General features: G+C 43.5%; 1 long non-coding RNA gene across 3 annotated transcripts; it reads right to left on the bottom strand.

Annotated features, from left to right (window-relative positions):
- Positions 1–25,291, bottom strand: LOC102164544 (uncharacterized). 3 transcript variants are annotated; one of them, XR_014813613.1, is made up of 5 exons: positions 25,157–25,291; positions 20,559–20,598; positions 3,574–3,798; positions 1,174–3,081; positions 1–1,063 (listed from the first exon to the last, which is right to left on the bottom strand). It is a non-coding gene; the product is annotated as an uncharacterized LOC102164544 (long non-coding RNA). The 3 variants fall into 3 exon arrangements; XR_014813615.1 differs by lacking the exon at positions 25,157–25,291 and adding an exon at positions 23,611–23,686 and having other exon boundaries at positions 3,574–3,760; XR_014813614.1 differs by lacking the exon at positions 25,157–25,291 and adding an exon at positions 20,754–20,971.

The following is a 25,291-nucleotide window of genomic DNA, read 5'->3' on the forward strand; positions in this document are numbered from 1 at the left end:
TTCAGACACATTTTACATTTTTATTAATACCCAACAGTCTTGTATTCTTTTCAATACTTGGATACTAAATAACAGACTTTTGAAAACACCCTTCACACTCGAAAAGGTGACTCTGCTCTGAGATACAGGCTGGGGAGTCAGGCACATGGCTTCTTGTGCCCAAGAATGGACCCCACAAGGACGGGGCTGTCCCTACTGCTGCTTCTTCATCCTTGAGCACTAGCTCTGGGACCCGTCCCCCCAGGAATGAATACACAATCACGTTGTTGAGTGTCCGAAAGCTGTTTGCACTAGACTCAGGTGCCGCCACACTGCATCCTCAGTAGAAGCCTGTGAAGGAGGTATTTTCAGGAGGATGCTGACATGACGATCTTCATTTTAGGGATGAAGAAACAGGTCCAGAGGAACCAGGAGCTCAGAGGGATGAAGGAACCTCCCCAGGTTCACAGCGACTCGGAGGCAGAGCCCAGACTTGAGCTCCAAAATGGGAGTCCAGAGCTCTCAGTAAAACCTCATGCTGTTTCAAAGAGTAATGTGTCGAATCAGTGAATGCGTGACTCATCTTACAAAGCTGAGTCTCAGACATTTCAAAGATCTCTCCTTTCAGAGCTGAGATCCTTGGCCGCTGTGCAGGGCTCCACGCCAGCCTGAAGAAAGATGGAGATGCTGGAGGAGGGGGTGGCCATGAAGGGTGCGATGCTCTTTGTTGCTCTTATAGCCCTGTGACACCAATAGTTCATTTTCTCACTGAGGATATTTCCCATTATGTAAGCAGAGCCAAGGAAATTGCTCACGGCAGAGAAGGGCCATATTTATGCTTCTATTAGTGGAAGAGCAGAGCGATGTTATTCCCTGATAACTGTGAGGGCCCCTCTGCCAACAGCCAGCAGCGCGAATGTCAAGTGTCCACTCCCTCATACACTGTCTGCCACCCTGCAGGTCAGGCAGCAGGTACTCCCCTGGCCCTGCTCTAAAGGAGGCGCACAGAGCTAGTGATCCTGCGCCTCCTCCTGTGTGTCCTTGTGCAAGTCACCTTCCTTCTCTGAGCTCCTTTTTCTTCCACCTGTTAAATAGGAAAAAAAAAGTAAACTTGTGGAACATGATGGTTTTGAGGATTAAATAAGGTGACAGGTAAAAATGTCAGGGAGAAAAGTTACCACACTAGGGCCGTACCTTGTCAATTGGACTGATTTTGTCATAGGCGTTGGTACACGGTGACAGGAAAGGAAAGGCTTGGAGCCAGTTCTGCCCAAGATCAAGTCCTGGATCTGGCCTTTACCAGATTTGTGACACTGTCAGGTCTCTGAAATGTCTCGTTGTCCCCTGGGGAGCCACTTCATGGACACTTCTCATGCCTAGCGCCCTCCACGTCCTACTGTGAGAATTCCTCGTCTCTCCACCTGCAGGGCCAGCTCCCGGCGAGGTCAGTACTTGGGGTTCAGCCTTAAGTCAGCCGGATGCGGGCCCGCTCATTTTATAGGTCATTAGTCGGCGGAGTTGCTGCATTTTCTGTTTTGGTTGAGCCCCTGTCAAGCACAGCAGCCCCTGCCGCAGAGGTACTGACTGAGTGGCTAATGGGTACCAGTCACTGGGGGCACAAAGGCAGACAACACCCAGTGCCTGTCCTTGAGGAGATCGGACTTTACGGGAAAGTAAAAGAAAGGGAAATGGCAGCCACTTATTGGTTGTTTACTGCAGGCCTGGGGCGTCGAGTGCTTTCCTCACTGCCAGTTCTGATGCAAGACTTATTTTTACCACACGAATCTCTTCCAGCACAGTCGATAGATCATGGAACAGCTCGAGCATAACAGAGATTCTGGGTTTGCTTAGCGGAATTGTGTCCACAGGAAAGGCCATATAAACAAAGGAAACTGCATCCACATGAACAGAGATATGCAGAAATATGCAAAATGCAATGAAACACACCTTAGGCATCTACCAGCTGCCCAGCCCATGACCTGTGTCATGAGCCATACGCTCCCATCCACATGCTGCGTTAGGACTTTGCATCCTGACCCCGCCTCTTGTTCCCCAGTTCTCCATCCCTCAGGATATACAAAATTCAGGTTTTTTTCAAGGTCAAAAGCCAGACGTATTGAAGTCCTTTATTTCTGAGTCACATTCGATGTGTAAAACTGTGCCACCATTTTTATTAAGTTCCTATCTGTTTTTCTCTAAATGCGTCAGTGACGAAGGGTTTGAGGGTTGTGCCAATACCTCTGTTTTTCCCTTGAGCTCTGTGGTTCTTATTACATGATTGTTCATAGCGTCATAATCTTTTAGGGACTCACATGTCACAGGAGAGAAAAATTGGGTGTACACAATCTCATGTCATTGAGCTTAATAATAGCAGGTGGGTATTACGTCAGTATTTGCAGGTGGATGTTACTTTCACCAATAACAGATGTGAGAGCCGGGCTCCTCTCCTTTGTCTAGGTCACCATCAACTACTTGGAGGAGCTGAGGTTAAAACCTTTTCCTCTGATTCCCAAGCGTGGCTCTTAGCCGTGGCGCTTCCAGAATTGACGAAATCTACTTCCTGTTACTCAGGAGAGTCACAGAACCAGGATCCGCTTTTCACAAAGCATTTTGAAGATTTCCGACTAAAATTGTAAGAGCTTGGATGCTGTCTAGGGGAATTTAAGGCATGACACAGTCCCCTGCTTCTGTTCAAAACGTTATCGCCTCTCAGAGAATGGAATCCAGGTCTTCCACCTGGAAGAATCTAGGTGTTCACTCGTTCCTTCCTCCAGGGGGTTTCACTATGATTCAGACACTGCCAGGTGCCATGAGTATTGAATGAAGCCTGTTCTTCCTTGCTTCATGCAGCTGCAGGGTCCGATGGAGGGGGCTGCAGGGTCTGATGGAGGGGGCAGGCCCCAGAGGGGCCTGTTAAGAAAGTGAGCATTCTAAACTGGAAATATGGTGGGTAAGGTCAAAGACTGTGGGCACCTCCGGTAAGATATAGGTGTCAAAAAGCAGCAACCATGAAGGGGCGTGGGCTGGGGATAGAACCCAGGTATACTGTGAATTGAAGAAACAGAGGCAGGTGGTCCCAGGAAATCCTTTGGAAAAGTTTCACTGCAAAGCAAAGAAATGTTAAGAGGTGGGGGCATGAGATAACAGAATCTTTTATTAAAATGAAGATAAACAAGTCTGTGTAAAATCACAGCAAAGGAGAAGACGTTGAAGTCTACACTGTGGGAGGTGATGGCTGATACAGCCGGGTCCCCACACCCAGGAGCTCCCTTCCTACCCTCCTGTCCTTCCTGGATGAGGGGCTTTGGGAGCAACTTCCCTCTGTACATGATGTGGCCAGCGCCCAGCAGCCAGCATCCTTTGGAATTAAGGGGCTTATCGGTGTGTGCACTGTGATTCCAGCAATCTGGTTGCCTGACCAGCCAGCTACGACTGGTCCACAGAAAGCCACTGGCCTCATACTTTCTTCCTTATCTATAATCTGCCTGACAATTATCCATCAGCACTTGAGACTGTGAAGGGCTGTCTGCACAGGCGACAACTGCTGCCGGAAGCCCTGTGTGCTATGCTGAATGTGCTGATGGTGCACATGACCTGTGGCTCTAGCAGGAGGCCAGCTTCCCTCCACTGGAACCAATTCTCCTTCTTTCTTTTCCCTCTCGATCGTCCATCTCTCTTCTTCTACACTTGCGGAAGCTGATGTCTGCAAACATTCCTCTGAGGTAAAAGCTGGGATTCCATCCAATCAGCTGGTGATGACATCAGGCAAATTGTGGCAAAGCTTTGGAGACAAAAACAAAAGTTTGAATCCTGGTTGCCCTGCATTGAGAGCAAAGAAAAGGACATGAAGCTTGTGTTTCCCAAAATATTTGCTTAATGCCTATGTGGATACAACTGGCAATTTTGTAACACAGATATGACTTTTTTTTTTTTTTAGTAGAAGCTGAAATTCACAGTTAACCCTATTAAACAAATCAGTAGTTTTTAGTATATTAATCGTGTTTCACCCTCTCTCTCTAGTTGCAAAATTTACATCATCACATAAAAACATGCTGTACCCGGCAAATAATCATTCCTCTTTCCTTCCATCCCCTGGTAAATACCTATCCATCTTCCGTCTCCATGGATTTGCTTCTTCTGGATGATTCATAGAAAAGGCATCACACAATATGTGACTTATCCTGGCCAGCTTCTTTTACTTAGCATAGTGTTTTAAGGTCCACCCAAGTTATAAAACATATCAGTTCTTCTTTTCATGGCCTAATAACATTTCCTTTTGTAAATATGCCATGTGTTATTTATCCATTTATCACGGATGGGCATTTGAGTTGTTTCCATTTGTGGGCTATTACGAATAACGATGCCCTGAACATTCATATACAAGTATCTGCAGGGATGTATATTTTCATTCTTTTGGAGGGACTATACCTATGAGTGGAATCTGGGGCAATGATTTTATTTTTAATAATTACATACTTATTTTGATGTGCATTTTTGAATACACACTCATATATATACTATGCAGTCATATGTACTATATAATAGTATATATACACGACTATGTATATAAAGTAGAGGAGTTCCCATTGTGGCTCAGCTGAAATGAACCCAACTAGTATCCATGAGGATGTGGGTAAAATAATCCCTGGCCCTACTCAGTGGGTAAAGGATCCAGCATTGCTGTGAGCTGCGGTGTAGGTCACAGACATGGCTTGGAGCCTGCATTGCTATGGCTGTGGCGTCGGCCGGCAGCTGCAGCTCTGATTTGACCTCTAGCCTGGGAACTTCCATATGCTCTGACTGCAGCCCTAAAAAGATAAAAATAAAATAATAAAATAAAATAAAATAGATACAATATTGTATCTATTACACATATATACTAGTAAACCCTTGATTCTTGCTTCTCAAGACAACTCTAAGTAACATGAAATCAATTTAAAGAACATATCAAGCGCAAAAGTATAAGTAGTGAGTACATGTGATCCAGAATGTATAGATGATACAGGAATTATTTGGGAGATACTTAGATAGACAAATAGCTTATCCAAAGAGGGTGGGTATCTTCATTCTTAAAATGAGCACATAATGACTACCCCAGGGTTCTTATAAGGTTGATTAGATAACAAATATGAAACTGCCCCAGTCTTCCCAGCTAAGGGTACAGATGGAAGCCCAAAAGCACATTGACCCGTAATCATATGCTCTCAGTTCCCTTCGAAGTGCCCCCTCCACTGCAGTGTCATGTATGATAATTTGTTGAGCTGCTGACATCCAGGATGGAAGTCACCCATGCCCACTCCTTCTTGGGTGTGTTCTACGGGACCTCGCCCTGCTGACCCTGCAGGTAAAGCCTGCCCACCTCCGGAGACATCAACCAGGGCATCTCAAACATACAAAACCCTCAGGTGCCCAGGTGGGTTGGATGCAGACATCTGGAGCCCAGCACACTTCCAGACTCTTAAGAGTCCCCTTAGCTTCTGCTCCAGATTCTTCCATTTCTAAGGCTGTGACCATGACTGTGGCTAAGACCCCCCCAGTGCATACTCTTCTCCTCAGATTTAAGCCAAGAGAAGGAACAGTCCAATGTAAGTGAATCAGTGCTTGCAGCTCAGCCCTCTCAGCCCTTCTTGGACAGAGCCAGGCAAACCTGAATTCCCCGTAGGCAAACTAGAGTCAACCTGGCATAGAGTAAGGGCTTATCAGAAGTTGTTCACTTCCCTTACTAGGATTTAGAATGCAGGTGCCCTGACAATTCCCCCAGGCTCTCACAGGCATGTCCCACCACAGCCTGCTGACACCTCCCTGGTCTGATACCCATGGATAGCACTCGGCCAGTCAAAACCACCCTTCCATTTATCATCAGAAATTCTCACGTACTTCCTGGGAGGTGTGCAGTTTTTGCTTCCTCTCACAGTTGGGGCAACTGAGACTGAAGAAAGGTCAAACAGCTTTCCTAGAACCAGATCTAGTCACTGGAAATGCCAGATGTTATAAGCTGAACTGCGTCTCTCTTCCCCATAATTTCTATGTTGAAGCCCTGACTTTCAACATGTTAGAATGTGACTATACTTGGAAATAGGGTCTTCAGAGAGGTAGTTAGGTTAAAATGAGGTCATTAGAGTGGCTCTGATCCAATGGAACAGGTATCTTTATAAGAAGAAGAGATTTGGAGACAGGTATGCATGCAGAAAAAATGCCACATCAACAAACATAAAGACAGAGGTCAGGGTGATGCGTCCATAAGCCATGAGATGGAAAAGCCCCAGAAGCAGGAGTGGCCTTGGAACAGACTCTTTCTTATAGTCCTCAGATGGAAGCAACCCTGCTGATGCCTTGATCTCGGCCCTCTGGCCTCCAGAACTGTGAGACAATACATTTCTGTTAAGTCACTTAGGTTGTAGGATTTTTGTTATGGACGCCCCAGCGAACTGATAGAGCAGGATTCAATCCCAGGTCTCTCTTGAAGCATAACACTCATCATCCACCAGCAAGTAGACTGAAAATCAAGAAGGACACATGCACACACACAGAGACACACACACAGATGCACACACAAACACACACAAACAGCAGACAGACACACCCATACACACACACAAGCTTGAAACTGCCAGGAAATTTCAGAAAATAAAGCCCATGTAAAATTTTAAAAGACTACTACTCAGGCCATCATGTACCACTTGAGTTTTATTTTATTCAAAGTTCTAACTAGTTTGACAACGTATTTTCCAATCAGTTAGGAAAACGGTGAGCTAACATGTACCAGATAGTGTGATTGTAATTTATGATGACTATAGACCATTTGTAACTAACAAGACTCCTCTGATTTAAAATGTTTATTCCAATATATATGGCCTCTTCACTAACATAAGCTTCCTCTAATAAGCAATAGAAATGCCAAAAGAAAAAAAATACAAATGAACTTATTCACCAAACATAGAAAATAAACTTATGGTTATGAAAGAGGAAAGCAGGGTGAGGGATAAGTTAGGAGACTGGGATTAAAATATACACAGTACAGGAGGTCCCATCATGGCTCAGTGGAAACATATCTGACCAGCATCCATGAGGACACAGGTCCATCCCTGTGCTCACTCAGTGGGTTAAGGATCTGGCGTTGCTATGAGCTGTGGTGTAGGTCGCAGACATAGCTGAGATCTGACACTGTTATGGCTGTGGCTTAGGCCAGTGGTTACACCTCCAATTTGACCCCTAGCCTGAGAATCTCCATATGCCATGGGTATGGCCCTAAAAAGACAAAACAAAAACAAAAACAAAAACAAAACAGCATATACACAGTACTATGAATAAAATAGATAAAACAACAAGAACCTACTGTATAGCACAGGGAAACTATACACAATATTTTATAATAACCTATAAAGGAAAATAATCTAAAAAATGTTTTATATGTAAATATATGAATCACTGTGTTGAACACCTGAAGCCAAACACGTGACTTTGTAAATCAACTGTAATTCAATTAAAAATAAGTAAACATGATTTTTAGGAGAATAGCACCCCAGAGCAGTCAAAGGTAAGCTCTTAATCACCAAAATACATCATGTATGTCTTTGGGGAACCACCACATTTCAATGGCACTTAGTGATACATAGGATGATCTCACAAGTTATCTTGAACATGAAAATAATTTTCCAGAAAAGAGGTTTTCTGTCTTAGAACGCAGGAAAAAGTGCTCCATCGCTATGAAAGAATCCGTCAAGAAGAATATCATTCTTTTTTCTTTTTTTTTTTTTTGTCTTTTTGTCTTTTCAGGGCTGTACCCACAGCATATGGAGGTTGCCGGACTAGGGGTCTAACAGAGCTACAGTTGCCGGCCTACACCAGGGCCACAGCAAGGCCAGATCGGAGCCACATCTGTGACCTACACCACAGCTCACGGCAACCCCGGATCCTTAACCCACTGAGAAAGGCCAGGGATTGAACCGCAAGGTTCCTGGTCAGATTCGTTTCCACTGTGCCATGATGGGAACTCCAAGAAGGGTATCATTCTAAATGTAAAAGTTTAAATGAGCTAAGTATTACCAATTCCCTCCCCCCCCCCAAAAAAAAATAAAATAAAAATAAAAAATCGGCCATTCTAGCAAAATAGTTCCCTGAGATTCAAGAAGGTGAGCCTTGTATGGACTCACCCTACCGTGCTCGCTCATACAAGTTTACTCAGACACAGACTCCTGGAGAACCGGGCCAAGTCTACAGCCAAACCACCCTGAACGTGCCCGATCTTGTCTGGAGAACAGGGCCAAGATCATTAGTTACGGTGGTGCAAGCAGTGCTCCCAGGAAGGTCTCATGTTCCAAGGTCTCCAAGAAACCAGAGAAGATGTTTCCAGGCCAGCTTGGTATTTGCAAGTAACATATAATCCCTGCAATCGTATTTCACAAATGTTCTCCATTTGAGGAATTATCAAGAACCAGTAGCAAATGCAAAATAAAATAGCAATGCCCATGTTGATGACTTTCCCTGGAGCTGCTTCTGATACTGCTCATAGGATGCAGATGAGCTTATCCTATGCTGCTCCTGAGCAAACACACCCTTCTGAAGTGTGCTTTAGGCAGGGCTAGTTGACCTTTCCATGACTTTCTTGATTCCCTGCTCCCATCTGCACTCTTTGCAAGTGAAATCCATTTCCTAAGTATTTACTAAAAGCCTCCCTGGGGGCAAATGTTGTGCTGGGAGTGGCTGGCAGTGAGAGGCAGAGGACAAGGCCCATGGTGGGATAAACCTGGTGATTTGGCTTAGAGGAGGAGGAGGCTGGATCAGTGCAGAGAAGGATGGGCTGGGACAAGATACATAAGCTCTGCTGTATGAGTTTGCTAAGGCTTCTGTAAAAAAAGCACCACAAACTGAGTGCCAAAAGAGAACATTTTTGAGGCCAGAAGTCCAAAAGCAAGGTGTCAGCTGGGCTGGTTACTTCTGAGGGCTGAGCAGGAAGGGTCTGTTCCAGACCTTTCGCCTTGGCTTGCAGATGGGCCTCAACTACCGACATCTCCTCATGCAGCCTTTTCTCTATGCCTGCCTGACCCCAAACTTCCCCTCCCTATAAGGATTCCAGTCATATTGGGTCAGGCTCCCCCAGGGAACTCACTTTATCTTGATTTCTTCTATAATGACCCCTATTTCCCAGTGAGGTCACATCTCGAGGCAACGGGGGTTAGGACTTAAAAACAGTAATTTGAGGGACACAATTCAACCTATGACACATATTAAGGGGGGCAGAATTTGATGTAGGCTTGGCGGGGAGGCACTAATGAGTTGGAGCATATAATCACGTACCTGTCACTCAGGCTGAGGTGTGCAGGGCCCACAGGAGGACATACAGGAAGATGAGTGAAGAAAGGGGTGGGACTTCAAGGCCTCTTCAAGGAGATAGAACTCAAAGCCTCTGCCAGGACAGGAGTTGCCAGACCCTTATCATCATTCCAATGAGTCATCATCTCATTGGGATGCCCCCTCCCCCACCTTGAGCAACAGACACACGACGTCCTACCCCTACTGGGAAAGGTATGTGGCCTATTCCTCACTCCACTCCATGGGGGCCTTCTATGCCCCCAACCAACCAGCAAGGGTGTCTTAAGACCTTTCTTTCCCCAACCAATCAACAGGTCAGCAGGTGTATCCGGAGACCTCTCCTCTCTCTTTGGGCTATGAAAACAGACATGATCATGTGCTGGGGTTGGCGCTTCCTAATCACCAGGAAGTCATCCTGCTGCACTGGCAGTGTCTCTTATCTCAATAACCTTATCTTTCTTTTCACCCCGCTATGAGTCTGGAAAATTCTTCGTCTAACCCTGGTGCAAGGACCAAGAAAAAACTGTTGCCGCGTCTCATGATAAACACTTTTAGAGGATGGAGGAAATGTTCTCTGTGTTGCTGCTTTATGAGAACATTTATTTTTAGCATTTGTTCTTGTAAAAGTTTAATCCCCACGGAATTCCCATTGTGACTCAGCGGTAATAAACCCAGCTAGTATGCATGAGGTTGTAGGTTCAATCCCTGGCCTCACTCAATGGGTTAAGGATCTGGCATTGCTGTGAGCTGTGGTGTAGGTCACACATGTGGTTCAGGTCCCATGTTGCTGTGGTAGTAGTGTAGGCTGGCAGCTGCAGCTCCCTCGGATTCAGACCCTAGCCTGGGAAACTTCATATGCTGTGGGTGCAGCCTCAAAAAAAAAAAAAAAGACAAAAGAAATTTTAATCCCCATGACTTTTGTCTGGGATACTTATCGCACTGACATGATATATATTATTTTCTCTCACATAAATTAACCCAACAGTGACCTATAGAAAGGACTGGAGTGAAATAACATGAGACAGAGACTTTTTTTTTTTTTTAACAGGACATAAACTTGGGTGCAAAACCGGCAACTTGATTTCTCTAGAACTCAGTGAAATCTCAATACCTTTGCACCTAGTGGATGAAAATTCCAACCAGGCACTTCAAGTAAAGGTGTTAGTTTTCTGTGGCTGCTGTCAAGGTGACAGAAACTCCTTTCATTGTGGCATAGTTCTGGAGGCTAGAAGTCCAAGGTCAAGGCATCAGCAAAGCTGATCCCTTCTGTGGGCTCTAAGGCAAGTACCTGACACCAGCCTCTCTCTTTGGCTTGTGGGTGTGTTAGGGGACTATTGACTGAAACTGCCCACTTTGGCCAGGAAGGATGATAGTCACTTGCGTGAGTTGTCTCACAGCAGGAGGCCTGGATAAGGAACAAGGAACATCGTGCTGCCCTAAAAACTAACTGGGAGAATTTGGGAGGGGCTGATAGGAGACAACCAACCTCCCAGGATCCCTGGTGCTGGAATCCTTTTTGGGTGGGGAGGAGAGCAGCCACCAAGAAAGACCCTGGGCCAGACCAAGCACGGCTCAAGCAAGATGACTGGCCAGAGACAACCTGGAAACTAACCTCATGCCCGTAAAACTAGAGACTATGCGCCACGTGGCGAAGACGTTCTCCTGGGTTCTATGACCCTCCTGCTCTCTTCCCACGCACCCCTTCCCAATAAAGTCTCTTGCTTTGTCAGCACCCCTGTCTCCTCAGACAATTCATTTCCAGGTGTTAAACAAGAATTCAGGCCCTGAAAGGGGTTCCCCTTCCCGCAACAGATGGGCCTTGTTTGGGGATCAACTGTGTCTCCCCAAAATGCATATGTTGAAGCCCTAACCCCAGACCCCAGAATATGACCACACTTGGAGATAAGGTCTTTAAAGAGGTGATTAAGTTAAAGTGAGTTCCTATGGGTGGGTTCTGATCCAATAATAAGACGGAAGGCGGGAAGTAAGGACACAGTCACGGAAGGGGAGATGATGTGAAGACACAGGAAGACGACAGCCTTGGATAGGCCAAGGGCAGAGGCCTCAGGAGAAACGCACCTGCTGACATTTTGATCTCAGACTTCTAACACAAAACGGTGGGAAAACACACGTCTGCATTTCAGGTGGCCCAGGCTGCGGCACTTTTGTGATGGCTGCCCGAGAAGATACTGTCATCTTCTAATAAACATAGTTGCTTCTGCCTTTGTCCCTTTACACTGTCTCCTGCCATGGGTGTTTGTCTCTGCATCGAGAATCTTCCTTTTCCCTGGGACACCAGCCATATCGTATTAGGACCCACGAGGTTGGCCTCGCTTTAACCTCATGACCTCTGCCGAGACTCTTTCCAAACAAGGTCACCTTCAGAGGTGTTAGGCAGTGGGACTTTAACACGTGTATGTATATTGGGGATCACACTTCAACCCATAACAGTGGTTAGTTAGGCTCTAAACAGTGTCGAAGCATTCTTTGTTCCGAGCTACTTAAATTGCAAAAAAAAAAGAAAAACAAAACTTAAGAGAGAGGACTTCTCTTCTGTTTCCTCATCTGTGAGGAAGCGAAGGCTGTGAACATGTGACATTGAGCTCTGAATTTCTGTGACCCATGATCACCTTAATTTCCTTAAACGTTTGTATAGTTTCTCTTCAAGACAATGAACCTGTTTGATTCCAGCTAGATGGAAGGAGAACGGCCTCTGGGTTTCCCTTAGCTTTCATTTAGAGTGATTCCAGCGTGATAAACCTGCTGAGGGCTATGGGTACATCATGAAAGAAGGGCAGGAAAAGTGCCAAGAACAATATCACAGGAGGCAGGTTTGGGCAGCCAGTCTGTGAACAGAGGCAAAGTCCTGCAGGAGGGTTGTTTTGGAGCTTGGCTCATGTCCTGCTGTCAGTTAAGGCCATTACCAATGTTTATATTGCTGCTTGGCAGGGTGTCCGAGAAGGAAGCCTGGGCTTCAGAATCACAGCCTTTGGTCACATCCCTGCTTTGTGGCCTGTGACTCTGGCCAAGCCAACTCCCACCAAAATGGGTTAATGATGCCTTCCCCCTCAAAGTCGCTTCTGAAAAGTAAAAGCGACACTCTCATTGACTTTTAGAAAATGTCAAAAACATAAAAACAAAACAGCAAAACCAAAAAAAAAAAAAAAAAAATGCTATGTCCTTGTCCCATGGTACAATTTACCCCAGGGTCTTAGCTGAAAACTCTATATCTTTAGGGCAATTACACAGAAAAGGCAAACACTCTAGCTCTATTTGCCTTCCCTCCAGGTTCTCCGCCCTGTGTTAATAGTCTTCAATGAGCAAAGAGCAGCATAATAAGCCCTTCAATTATGAAATCATTTTTAAAGGAAGAGAGGCTGATTAATTTGTTAATGGATGAGTGTACTCACTGGTTAATGAATTTTATAACTTGGTTAAATTCTGTACCTGTTCAATGAGGTTTTATTGCACGCATATTCACTTACACAAAAATTCACTTTGTAAATGACTCTTTATGAATATTCATTTGGCAGAGTTTTACTTTTCAGCACAGTGATGTATTTAACGCTCTCTGAATTTCGATATTCTATGGCAAGCAGTAAGACCAGAGTAGTGATGCCTGTTCTGTTCCTATACTTTCCAAAAAGTAAGGGCTCTGCTTTTCAGAATAATGAACCATTTTTTAATAAAATAAAATAAGATAAAATGTAAATAAAATATAAAGTAATATAAAATAAAATAAAAGTAAAATAAAATAAAAAGCAAAAACAAAACAAAGTGCAGTGCCAGAGAATGAATTAGTAAGATGACTGTCATAGGCACAAAAGAATGAACATCAGCAGGTGCGGACAAAGGGAAGATTCTTAAAAGGGTAGACCCAAATACTGTTGATTCAATACTTTATATAACTCAGTTTTGCATACTTTTTTTTGGGGGGGGTCTTTTTAGGGCCGCACCTGCAGCATATGGAAGTTCCCAGGCTAGGGGTCAAATCAGAGCTACAGCTGCCAGCCTATGCCACAACAACGCCAGATCTGAGCCTCATCTGAGACCTACATCTTAGCTCATGGCAACGCTGAATCCTTATCCCACTGAGCAAGGCCAGGGATCAAAACTGCAACCTCATGGTTCCTAGTCAGATTTGTTTCTGCTGCACCACGATGACGGGAACTCCAGTTTTGCATACATTTGGATGTAAATTATTGAGTAGCAATGCTGTTGGGGGATTTTGTTAGACACAACATGAATTTGCTCATGCAATCTTTTCACCACCGTTATTGATGATATGATATCCCTTTTACAGATGAGAAAAGCAAGTTGCAGATGAAATAAATGTGGTGGTGAGGCTGGGCCTGGCCCTGTGATGTCTGAGCCAGCGTGTTGGTCATTCTTTGAACAAGAATGGGGGCAGGCTTGGGGCAGAGTAGATGGGTTTTGACTCAGTAACATGGACCACCTGAGGGAAAGGATAAAACGATAATGATGACAGGTTACAGTTATTTAGGGTTCATTATGTGCAAGGCACTTCGCATGTAATACCCTGCTTAGCCCTCAAAGGAAGCCGCTGAAATGTGTGTCATAGTCTCCTTTTATAGAAGAGGAAACTGAGGCAAAGAGAAGTTAATAATCGGCTCAAGTTCAAAGAGCTAACAAGTGATGGAACCAGGATTCCAGGGTCACTTCCACTCGGCTGGATTCCCACAGGAGTCAGAGGCTCAGGCTGCAGACATGTTTCCTGACCTGAGCAGACATAGCTCAGGCACAGGGACAAGTCTTGTTCTTAAAAGACATCCTGGGGCCCCTCTAGGAGTTGGAGTGTCACAAAGTCAAAGATAGGGCTTCCAGATTCTTCTCGAGACCCTCAAATAAATATTTTATTTACCTTCCAATTTATTCTCTATTGGAAGACACATGTGGGAAGAATGTCTAAAATGGGATATTCCAGTATGTAGAAAGGCCATTAACACAAAGGGAAGGTTCATAAAAGGTGCTGATTATCACAGCAGTGCTTACACCCCAGCCATGAGCCCATCTCTCTTTGAAGCAGGCACTCACTCAGGGGCCAAAAATCCCTATAAGTTTAGGATTATGAAGGAATGAGTGTACATCACAGGAATACATATGCTTGTCAGCATCAGAGCTTGTCATTCAGAAAGACATTAAGAACTGAGCTAGAGAACAAAACATTTTTAAGATTTTGAGGAATGATGACATGTTCAACAAAATCCCTTTTAAGAAGATACTTCAGTGAGGTGCATTGTTCTTCAGAGAATAGTATAATTCTTCCAGAACTTATAGGAACAGGAAACAGTGCCTGCTGGGTACATTTAGCAATGCAGGTAATATCCTAAGGGACCCAATGGGAATTTCCAGGTGTTCTAGTATATTTCAAAGGGGCCCTTTAAGGACCAGATAAGCAAGGAAATAAACACAGCCAAAGGAGTATTGTATGGAAGCTAAAATTTGATTTCTCAATAAAACCTATATTTGATGCAGATAATTAGTAATTCTTTTGATTTAAAATAAACAAAGGAACAAAAAACTGTGATAATGTCTATTAATTATACTCATCATAAGTGGAACTTCCAAGTTCTAACAGGCCATCCTAGACTTTCTTGGAAATAAAAACAGTGGAAATTCTTTATTAGAAGTTATGAGAATCCCTGAAGAGCTTCGAACACTTAACAGTTTAGAAAGAGAAGAGATGGTGTGGGTACCAAATTAATGAAAATATCAGGCTCACGCGCATGCACTACTCATGCCCACTTATTTAGCTGCTTTTACCTGCAAGCCGGGAGGCAATTCGTTCATAATTTTGTTGACTCCTCACAAGAAGAAACCCCAAGAAAGGGAACTTATGCTCATTCTCCAGTTGCGGGAAGCAAACACAGAGACGTTAAGGAAATTGTCTAAGGTAAGACGACTCAGCAGAAGCAGAGCCAAAATCTTACCTATGTTGCGCCAAAGGTCATTCCAGTCTCAGAATAGTGGACTCCTTCTCATTTTTAAGGTTCAAAATGGCTTAAAAATTTTTTTTTAACTTTTGAAGATGGATTCCAATAAAGAATGATTAGAAATAGTCAAAAGTATCATTTTTAATTTTTTTATGGAACTTCAGATTACTTACAGTGTTGTGATGATTTCTGCTCTACCACAAATGATTCAGTCGCACATACACACATACCTCCATTCATTTTTGAATTGTTTTCCCATCTAGATTATCACAGAATATTAGGTAGAGTTTCCTGTACTATAGAGCAGGTCCCATTTGGCCAATCACTCTGTATACCTCAGTGTGCATATGCCACTTGTCTTTTTTGTTTGTGTTGTTTTGGTTTTTTTTTTTTTTTTTGGTCTTTTTAGGACTGCATACTTGGCATAAGGAGGTTCCCAGGCTATGGGTCAAATTGGAGCTGTAGCCACTGGCCTACACCACAGCCACAGCAATGCCAGATCCTTAACCCACTGAGTGAGGCCAGGGATCAAACCTGTGTCTTCGTGGATGCTAGTCAGATTCCTTTCGGCTGAGCCATGACAGGAACACCCAATCCTCTTTGTTGAAGATCAAATCCAAGTGATAAAAAATGACTTCCCGCCTCCCTTGTTTTCATTGGAAAAAGGAACTTCTGACATAAGCTGTGATGGTGACTCAGATGCTAGTATAAATTTGATTATCACGTTCATAAGGAATCCTAGGTAGGAGAAAAGCAAGTTGGGAATTGAAGTGTTTTCTCTTGGTTCCCAGGAATATGAGGGGAAATGTCAAATCTAGATGAGCTTCTGTGTGGAAAGTCCCAAATCTCGAGAGGAGAAGAGCATTGCAAGTGCTAATCTTTTACGCACTCTTGGGCAGCAGAGTCAAAAGAGGTCAATTTAAATAAATCCAAAGGTGGGTCCAAACAGGGATGGAAGGTATTATGTGTGTATCAGTTGAATTCCTAGAGCCTTAATATTAACTCACTGAATCTTCCAAGAGACCCAGGAGTTAGGATAGATATTTTCATTTTTTCATAGAATTAAACAAAGCCTCAGGGTCGCCAGTGTGTCTGAAGTTTCACAGCTGGGGGAATATGAAGTTGTTACACTCCCATCTGCGTAAGTTGCCTTCAGGGAATGAGAGTGAAGAGTCGTCTGAAGGCAGACCCATCAGGAGGAATGAAAGAAAGTACGAGAGAGTTTCTCTTAAAGTGCACAATCCTCCGATCTAGATGAGCGGCCATCTGCTGCATATGTCCCAGGAGCAACAGATGCCAAACTTCAAGTCAGGAGAAACAGATAAAGCGATCAGAAATGCTTTGGTGAAATGAGGATAGACGATGCTCCAGAAAGGGTGTGCCTGGGCAAGTTATGCCAGTTGGTAACTCAAGAGGAGTGTAGCTTAGTGAGTAAGCAGGTCGACCCATGAGTTCAGCTGCCTGGGTTTGAGCCCCATCCTAGGTCTGTGAACTTAGGCAGACATCTGAAACTCCTGAGGGGAAATGGGTCAGTCTGGGTCCACCGAGATTCAGATGTCAAGATGGGATTACATGTGTAATAAATTTACTGGGAGAGGGGATTAGTATCAGGCGGGCTGCCATAACAAAAATACCACAGACCTGGTGGCTTCAGCATGGAAATTTATTTTCTCATGGTTCTGGAGGCTGGGAGGTCCAAGATCAAAGAACTGGGTGATTGGATTTCTTTCTTTCTTTCTTTCTTTTTTGATTTAATGTTAGGTGATTTTTATTTTATTACAAAAGAGAAATGTGCCCATTATAGAAAGTGTGTGAAATATAGGAAAGCATAAAGAAGAAAACTAGAGATAATTAAAAATACCACCACCTGAAGACCACCACTGTTTCCTCTTAGGTATCCAGGAGGAGTTTTTGGAGTTCCTGGCTCCAAGCTTTTGGTATGACAGATGAGGTAGGATGTGGAGATGCAGAATGTGAGAAGCCAAGGGCAGAGGTAAAATCGCTCCTCTTGGAGCTTCCTGAAAGAGAGAGCTAAAAAATACTAGGAGTGTGGAATGGACCTGAAGAAGTCTGACCCCAGACTGGGGGAGCTTTGAGGAGATAGTCCAAGGAGACTGGGAGGTGATTGGGTTTTTAGAGGGAACCTGCTTCCCAGCTTTCAGATGGCCACCTTCTGGCTGTAACCTCACATGGAAGAGAGAGATAAGGAGAGAGAGAGGGAGAGGAACTGGGACCAGGTGAGGGGGATACAACTCAGTCCATAGCATGGAGAGAGCAGAAGAAGGTAGAAAGAGCTTTCTCCACTCTACCTGGATCCGTGAAAGAAGAAAAAGGAGGAAGAAGATTTGCATAGGAAGGATCATTGACTGCAGTACAGTTTCCAGAAATGTTTGGCCACATAAATCAGTGTTCTTGAGACAGTCACTCACTGGAGGAGTCTTGCCTCTCACCGGAAAGGGCATTGAGTGCCCCGATGTTGGGCTGGGAGTAGCCCAAGAGAAGTGCGGTTTTGGCACCCTCGGTGATGAGGGCAAAGAAGCAGCAGCTGGGACCATCAGCAAATTAAGCTTCCTACAGCAAGAGATCTGAGGGGAACATTTCCATGGCTGCTTCTGGGCGTAAATAAGAAGATATCAGAGTTCCCATCATGGCTCAGCAGTTAGGGAACCTGGCTAGCATCGATGAGGACACAGGTTCAATCCCTGGCCCTGCTCAGTGGGTTAAGGATCTGGAGTTGCCTTGAGGCTGTAGTGTATGTCACAGATGAGGCTCAAATCACACGTTGCTGTGGCTGTGGTGTAGGCTGGCAGTTACAGATCGGATTGGACCCCTAGCCTGGGAACCTCCATATGCCACGGGTGTGGCCCTAAAAAGAGACAAAAAAAAAAAAAAAAGACCAATGATAATGCCTAGTTCAGACAAGCCTTGCCACGGTTAAATGAATTAATATGAAGTACCTGGTTCAATGCCTGGCACATGCTGAACACTGAGTTAATATAAAGGACCTGGTTCCATGCCTGGCATATGGTGAACACTAAATATTCATCAGCTCTTATTAAAATGTCCTTCTCATACACTCCGGTCTTGGGCTGACAAATGTAGAGTTCTAATTTCATATTCATCCTGGGTTGTTTGTTGATCGTCAACACTGCACTTCAATTAAATATATCATTGGTTTTATCGCCTTGTTAAAACCTTCCAAAGATAATCAGTGTGGATGCTCAAAAAAGTTATTGCTCTGTAAAAAGGAATAAAGGGTTCAATTTTCCTGACTTGAAGCTGGTGATCAGAAGACACAATTGCAGCTGCATTGGTTTCGTATATGTTTCTAGTTCAGTTGAGGTACCTTAGAACTACAAATCTCAGAATTAAATGGAAAATTTCAAGCCAACTGGCCCAAACACCATACTCTGCTTGGATTTTCCAAAGAAATGATCCCTCAGCCACTCTTTCACCAATAGCAGTGATGAAAAAATCATGTTTTATGTGGTTGGCTGCCCCTTTTTTGGACTATGTTCAGACTATTTTGCATCTGACTCTAGATTCACTCTCTATTCTCCTTTACCCCGTACTTTTCTTCATGAGGGTCATCTCTGGGAACATATTCTTGTTTCTAGTTAGATTTAACCAATAAATTTAGCCAACATCCACCAGGATATGGGTTGATGGATGGAGAGAAGTCAGGCTACTTTCTTTCCTTGGGTCCTGCCCCAAGGAAATGTTATTATATGTTTTCATGTTAGGAGATTAGTAAAAATTAGGGGTTGGGAAAAAAGGAGAAAAAGAGCAAAAAACAAACAAAAACCCAGAAAGACAGAAATCTGCAACCTCCCTAAACACACCACCCAGTTAGCATTTTACTGAATAATTCGTAGTCCTTCTAGTGTACAGAGTATTTTTTACATGTTGTAATCTGATATTTATTTTTATCTTGCTTTTTCCATTTAGCATTATTAGCATTTCTCCATATTTTCATGTAGCTTTGAAAAAATCCTACTCGAAAATTCCATACTACACCATTGCATGACTAGGCCACGAGTTAATCATATCCTGCCATTTGATATGCAGGTTGTTCCTACTTGATATTTTAGAAGTTTTGACTATTATAAATTTTATTACAAAGCTTATCTTGGTTAAGCAAGACTTTCTATTGTTGCCCTTCATTTTATTTTCTTTCCTTGGGTTCCATTCTCAGGATTAGCCCTAAGTACCAAAACGTTTAATCAATCATCCATCTCTAGCTCCAGGAAAATAATTTCTGTATGACCATGTCTTGGCCAGCAAGATGTGGTCATCAATGCAAATCCAGCTAATATTTCAATTGCAAACTTTCTGGTATCGTTTATAATCTTGGCTAATACTGAACCAGTTACACAAATGACGACTGACCCAGAGACTTAGAAAATTTATAGTTAGAGGATATTTTTTCCATAGCAGGCTTTGTGCCAGACCTTTATGCCACGTGGGTTGATGTTTGTAAAATATTCAAGCAAGAGCTCTCATTTTATATATTATTTTAGTAAGTACATTTTTAGGTTGATTGGTAACATACACATGTCTTAGTAGACAGCCTAGATGCTTTCAGTATCATTTTTACAGCATCACATCTATGCAATCTTTTTTTCACAGGTCTTTGCCTCAGGCATTGGTATTTTCTTAAAAGAGATTTATTGCAGCAGAATGAATCAGCAAAAGACTCTACTTATTATTAAGGACCTTGATATACATCATCAATTGCTTTCCAGAATGTTTTTACCATTTGAACCCGAGATTGTATGAGCATGTCCTAATTTATCCATAGATTTTTACTAGTGCTACACATTATATGTACATAAATTATATATGTACCTATATATTTAAATATTTAATAATTTGATGGATGAAATAGTAATTTACTATTATCATAATTAATTTAAAAATATTACTGGAGTGTTGGAGCAATTAATCTATATTTTTGTTTAATAACCATTTTACCTCCTGCTTCTAGAATTACAGACTGGCCTTGTATATGTGGTACATATATGCAATGGAATATTACTCGGCCATGAAAAAGATCAGAATAATGCCATTTACAGCAACATGAATGGACATGGAGCACTAAATGAAGTAAGTCAGAGAAAGAAAAATATCATATGCTATAAGAGGAATCTAATAAAAATCACACAAAAGAACTTACTTATAAAACAGAAACAAACTGAAAGATTTCAAAATAAAACTTATGGTTACCATAGAGGAACCCATGGGGGGAGGAATAAGGCAGAGGGGAATAACATATACACTACTGTATAAAATAGATAATTAACAAGGACCTACCTTATAGCACATGGAAATCTACTCAATAGTTTGTAATAACCTATATGGGAAAAAAAAATATATATATATAATGATTCACTTTGCTGTACACCTGAAAGTATTACAACACTGGAAATCAGCTAGATTCCAATAAAATCCAAAGAAATTAATAAATATAAAATAATAAATAATAAATGAATGAATAAAATCTCTTACTCTATGCATAAGCTTCTTAAATTGGGCTGCAAAGCCCCTTAGTTTCCCACTTTTCAAAATGAAGAAGACAAATAGCATACATAGGAGCTGCAGAAAGGGAATAGCTAGCTTGCAGCTGCCTGGAGGTTATCAAGGCATGTCCTGTTAAGATTCCAAGGCCACCCTCTCTGGTGCCGTTTGTGGTTTTGGCTAGCCCTGGTTCACCAACACACATGGCTACTGACCCAGAGGCTCAGGGTTTCAAGTTCTGAAGGGCAGCCCACTGTGCCACACATTATACAGAGGAGTAGGCTGCCTGCAAAATATTCAAGCAAAATCGAACATATCTCAGTAAAGGTCCCCAAAAGTGTCTTTGAAAAGTGGGCCTGTATATTTTGAAAGGCATGTGCATCTAGGAATCATGGGAGGGAGTTCCCTGGTGGCTCAGTGGATTAAAGATCTGGCACTGTCACTTCTGGGGTTCTAGTGGCTGCGGTGGTGCAGGTTCAGTCCCTGTCCTGGAAACCTCCACATGCTATAGGTGGGGCCCCTCCAAAAATAAGATAATAAAATAAAATAATAGAAACCATGTGAGATGTGAAAAGGAGAGAGGTCATCCTTTCAAAATCTCTATACAAAGCTGCCTAAGTTCCCTCCCTTCACTTTCTTTTCTCCAACATCTGCACTGTTGAGAAAAGACAGCCTATGCTAAGTGTCTTTCACACTGTCCAGCATTTCTTGGTGCTTGGGGAAGGGCAGTGCATGAATCAGCTCCAGTACTGTCACCGAATAGCTGTGGGACCACAAGTTAGCAACTCCACCTCTCTGGGCATTCGGGCTTCATGTATTGAATTAAGATGCCAGGTGAGGTGATGTCAGAGAGCTCATTGATCAAAAGGAACCAGAATAGGAGTTCCCATCGTAGCTCAGTGGTTAATGAACCCACCTGACTAGTATCCATGAGGATGCAGGTTCGATCCCTGGCCTTGCTCAGTGGGTTAAAGATCCAGCATTGCCATGAGCTGCGCTGTAGGTCACAGACGTGTTGCTGTGGCTGTGGTGTAAGCCAGCAGCGACAGCTCTGATTGAACCCCTAGCCTGGGAAACTCCATATGCCATGGGTGCAGCCCTAAAAAGACAAAAAGACTGAAAAAAAAAAAGGGAGTCAGGGTGTATACATCCCAGCTGTAGGAACGCTATGTAGACTGGAAGAGAAAGGGGTGCTATTGGAACCACATCAGATGATCATGTGATGGAGAGTAAGAGATGGAGGGGAGACACAGCACTCTTTGTCTGGGTTCACTTGCCCAGTTCTCCCACCCACAAGCCTTAGCCACAGAGAAATGCCCCTGACATTCTATTTCTTTGCCAGACTTTGCTCTGTGCCCATATAAAGATTCAGGAGTAGGTGCAGAGTACAGCTGAGCTGAAGAGATAGGCCTGAGTATGGGGATTGGAAGACAGCAGAGAAATCATCCCCTTGGCCCTTCCTAGGTGCTTCCATGTGTTGCTATGTAACACTTTTTTCCCCACACTTGCCCTTTTCTCTGCTACGAGCCCACCTCCCTGCACTTCCCATCTCCAGCCACTTCCCATCACTCAGATCTCAGTTCACTTTTTACTCCACCCTGTCCCCTGTCACTGAGAACCCTCTCTAAAGACACCCCGCCATCGTGGTCATGTCATTGTTGTCCTCAAAGTGAGGGCCACTCCTGAGAAGTGTGTGTGCGTGTGTGTGTGTGTGAGAGAGAGAGAGAGAGAGAGAGAGAAAACGCTGATTTCACTTTACGTCTCCTCCAAACAGAAACCAATCTCCAAGATATAAGGAGCGCCTCTTTCTCGTTCACTGTTTTGTACTGACGCCTTCCATGTGTTAATAGTGGTATAAGTATTTGGCAGATGAATAAATGAATGAATGGACAAACGAATCCTGGGAGGAAGCCCTCCCAGGGGACATGGGACAAGCGTTCTGCATAGGGCAGGAAGTCATGCGTGTCTTCAGGAGGACTCTTTTATCAGGGATATCATTTGGCATTGCCAGTACACGGCAGTGATGAAAAGCAAGTCTGCTTCCTACTGCTTTCATTGCGGTTTCAAATGCTTGACAGTATGAGCACCTGGGCAGGCCTCTCCCTCATGCCTGCCCTTGGGATACCCTTGGATTCCAAAGCAAGTCCTCCTCTCAAGGTGGAGAGAGAAATATATTAAATGAAAGTAGGTGGCAGAACACCAATATCTCTCAACTATCTATCAGCTATTCAAATATTCTTTTAACAAATCTTTTGTGAGCACCTGCTGTGAGGTCAGTGCTGTGTGAGATGCAAAGGAGACAAGATGACACAGGCATACTGATGGACATTGCAGCTGGTTGGGGACTTGGGCCCAAGAGTGACCATGATGCTGAATGGTAAAGTGCTTTGAAGATGCCAGGGAGATGCTAAGTCCTCCCAACCATGAGGACCAGGAGCAGTTAAATTCAAGGGATGGTAGGTCTGCAGAGCTCTGAAAGCCATGGAAGCCACTGCTGGGTAGCAAAGGTAGGAATATGTTTTGTGCAAAGCATAGAGGCATGAAAAATGGTAGCCTGTTTGGAACCTAGGTAAGTGTGTCTGGCATCCTTATGTCTTAAAATGTGGCCAAGTAGAGGAGAAGAGAAAGAGAACAAGAAGATAATGTTGAACAAATCTTATAAAAGGCTTTGAATGACACATTTAAAACCCAAAAAGCAAACTTATGTTCCATAAATGGGCAGCTATCAAATTATGCAATTGGAGAAGTTCTAACATCCCTAAGAAGATCACAGCTAATACAGATAACCTGAACTCCATGCAAATGCCAGCTAGCTACAGAAACAGAGCTCCCAACACCATCCACCTACCTCTTCCATATCTCCTCTTCTGCATTTAAGTCTCAGAAAACAAACTTTCAAGCACCACCTCCACTTCTACAATGACAAGGAACAGTGTGCATAACATTCTAAATCCACTTCTCTTCAGTCCCTTGCCAAGCTCCACCTCTAAACCAAGACAGTTCTGACTTAGCCACGCACACACCAGTGACTGGCCAACACGACATGTGAAATGGAAAATGGATTTGCTTTTCCAAACCCGTGATGGACTCCTTTCCCTAAACTGTCAGGATGGAGGGGTGACTTTTCAAGAAATAAAATTTGTAAATATTGGCTCTCAGGGCAGAGGCAGTTTTCTCTTCTCAGAGCATCACAGCATTACAGCTTTTAAGAGATCATTTTTCAGCTTCTACCCAGAATGATCTCAAAAATTTCAGGTATTAATTTCAGACAGAGCCGGCTGTTACTGAAAATCTTGGCGAGAAGAAGGAGGAGGAGGAGAAAAAAAAAAGGAGGAGGATAAGGGGGAAGGGAGAAGACGAAAAAAAAGAAGCGAAAAGGAAAATGAAGGAAGGAAAGAAGAGAGAGAAAAAACTTCCTTCTTTTTCTTAACCTAAGAGAATTTACAACATTCTAGAACATGCCAGGAACATAAATATTATCCTGTTCTATGACCTTTTTCAAAGAAGGGAATCTGAAGCTCAGAGAGGTGAATATATATTGTCTAAACCCACAAAGCAAGCAAATGGATGGACTGAAACTTTGTGCAGCGCTTTCCACAGTCCCTCATTGTCCAGATAAACAACAGCTTAGGTGAAAGGAAAATTTGGCGATGCCTCCCCCCAACCCCAGATTTGAATGGGAGAATCCAGCCACCCATCTATATAAAGGTACTTCACTTTTGTGCTGAGAGAACCATGCTCTGGCATATTCATAGCATTCAAAATGACAACAACTAATGTTTGAAATACTGCGTGCTTGGTTCTGCTTCCTGTAAAAAATGCTTGGAGTTTGAAAACACTTAAGCCACTGGGCTCGGGAGAAGCATCAGGGGGACTTCAGGGACTGGAAGGAAGGGGCCCAGCTGGGAGGAGAATCCTGGCTCTCCACTGAGGAGCTCATAGAAATCCTCCACCGGAAACTATTGAGAAATCCCTGTAGGATGGTGAATAATGTCAGGGGCAGAATTGTGGGCCAGGGTGAAATACTAATGGGAGAAACAGCCAATGAAAAGCCCTTTTTTTAGTCTCTTTCTTCTTCCTTCTCTTCTTCTTCCTCCTTCTAAGAGGCTTCCTTGAAGGGACTTTGCTGCTCTTACTTTTATTTCGTGTCCCAAAGCTTAGGACCTTCAAAGACCAAGAATCTGCATCTGGGGGCACATAAGCCTGAGATGACCTGAATAGTGGCCCCAAAGCTGTCCACACTCTACTCCTCTGAGTATATCACCCTCCATGGCAAAGGGACTATATGGATGTGATTAAGGTGAAAATCGTGGTATGAGGAGTTTAGCCTGGGTTATCCAGGTGGACAAAATGCCATCACAAGGACCCTTAGAAGAGGGAAGCAGAGATCAGACCTGGATAAAGATGAGACGATGGAGGCCTGCTTGCCATGGACAGTCTCTAGACGTTTGAAAAGACAATGACACGAATTCTCCCCTAGAGCCTCCAAAAGGAGCCTTGCCAACAGTTTGATATCAGCTCACTGAGAC

This window comes from Sus scrofa, chromosome 8 (genome assembly GCF_054392235.1).
Source record: "Sus scrofa isolate SSC_HxYL_T2T_F1_AM1 chromosome 8, Sscrofa_HxYL_maternal_Yorkshire_Landrace_v2.0, whole genome shotgun sequence".
NCBI classification, from domain to species: Eukaryota; Metazoa; Chordata; class Mammalia; order Artiodactyla; family Suidae; genus Sus; species Sus scrofa.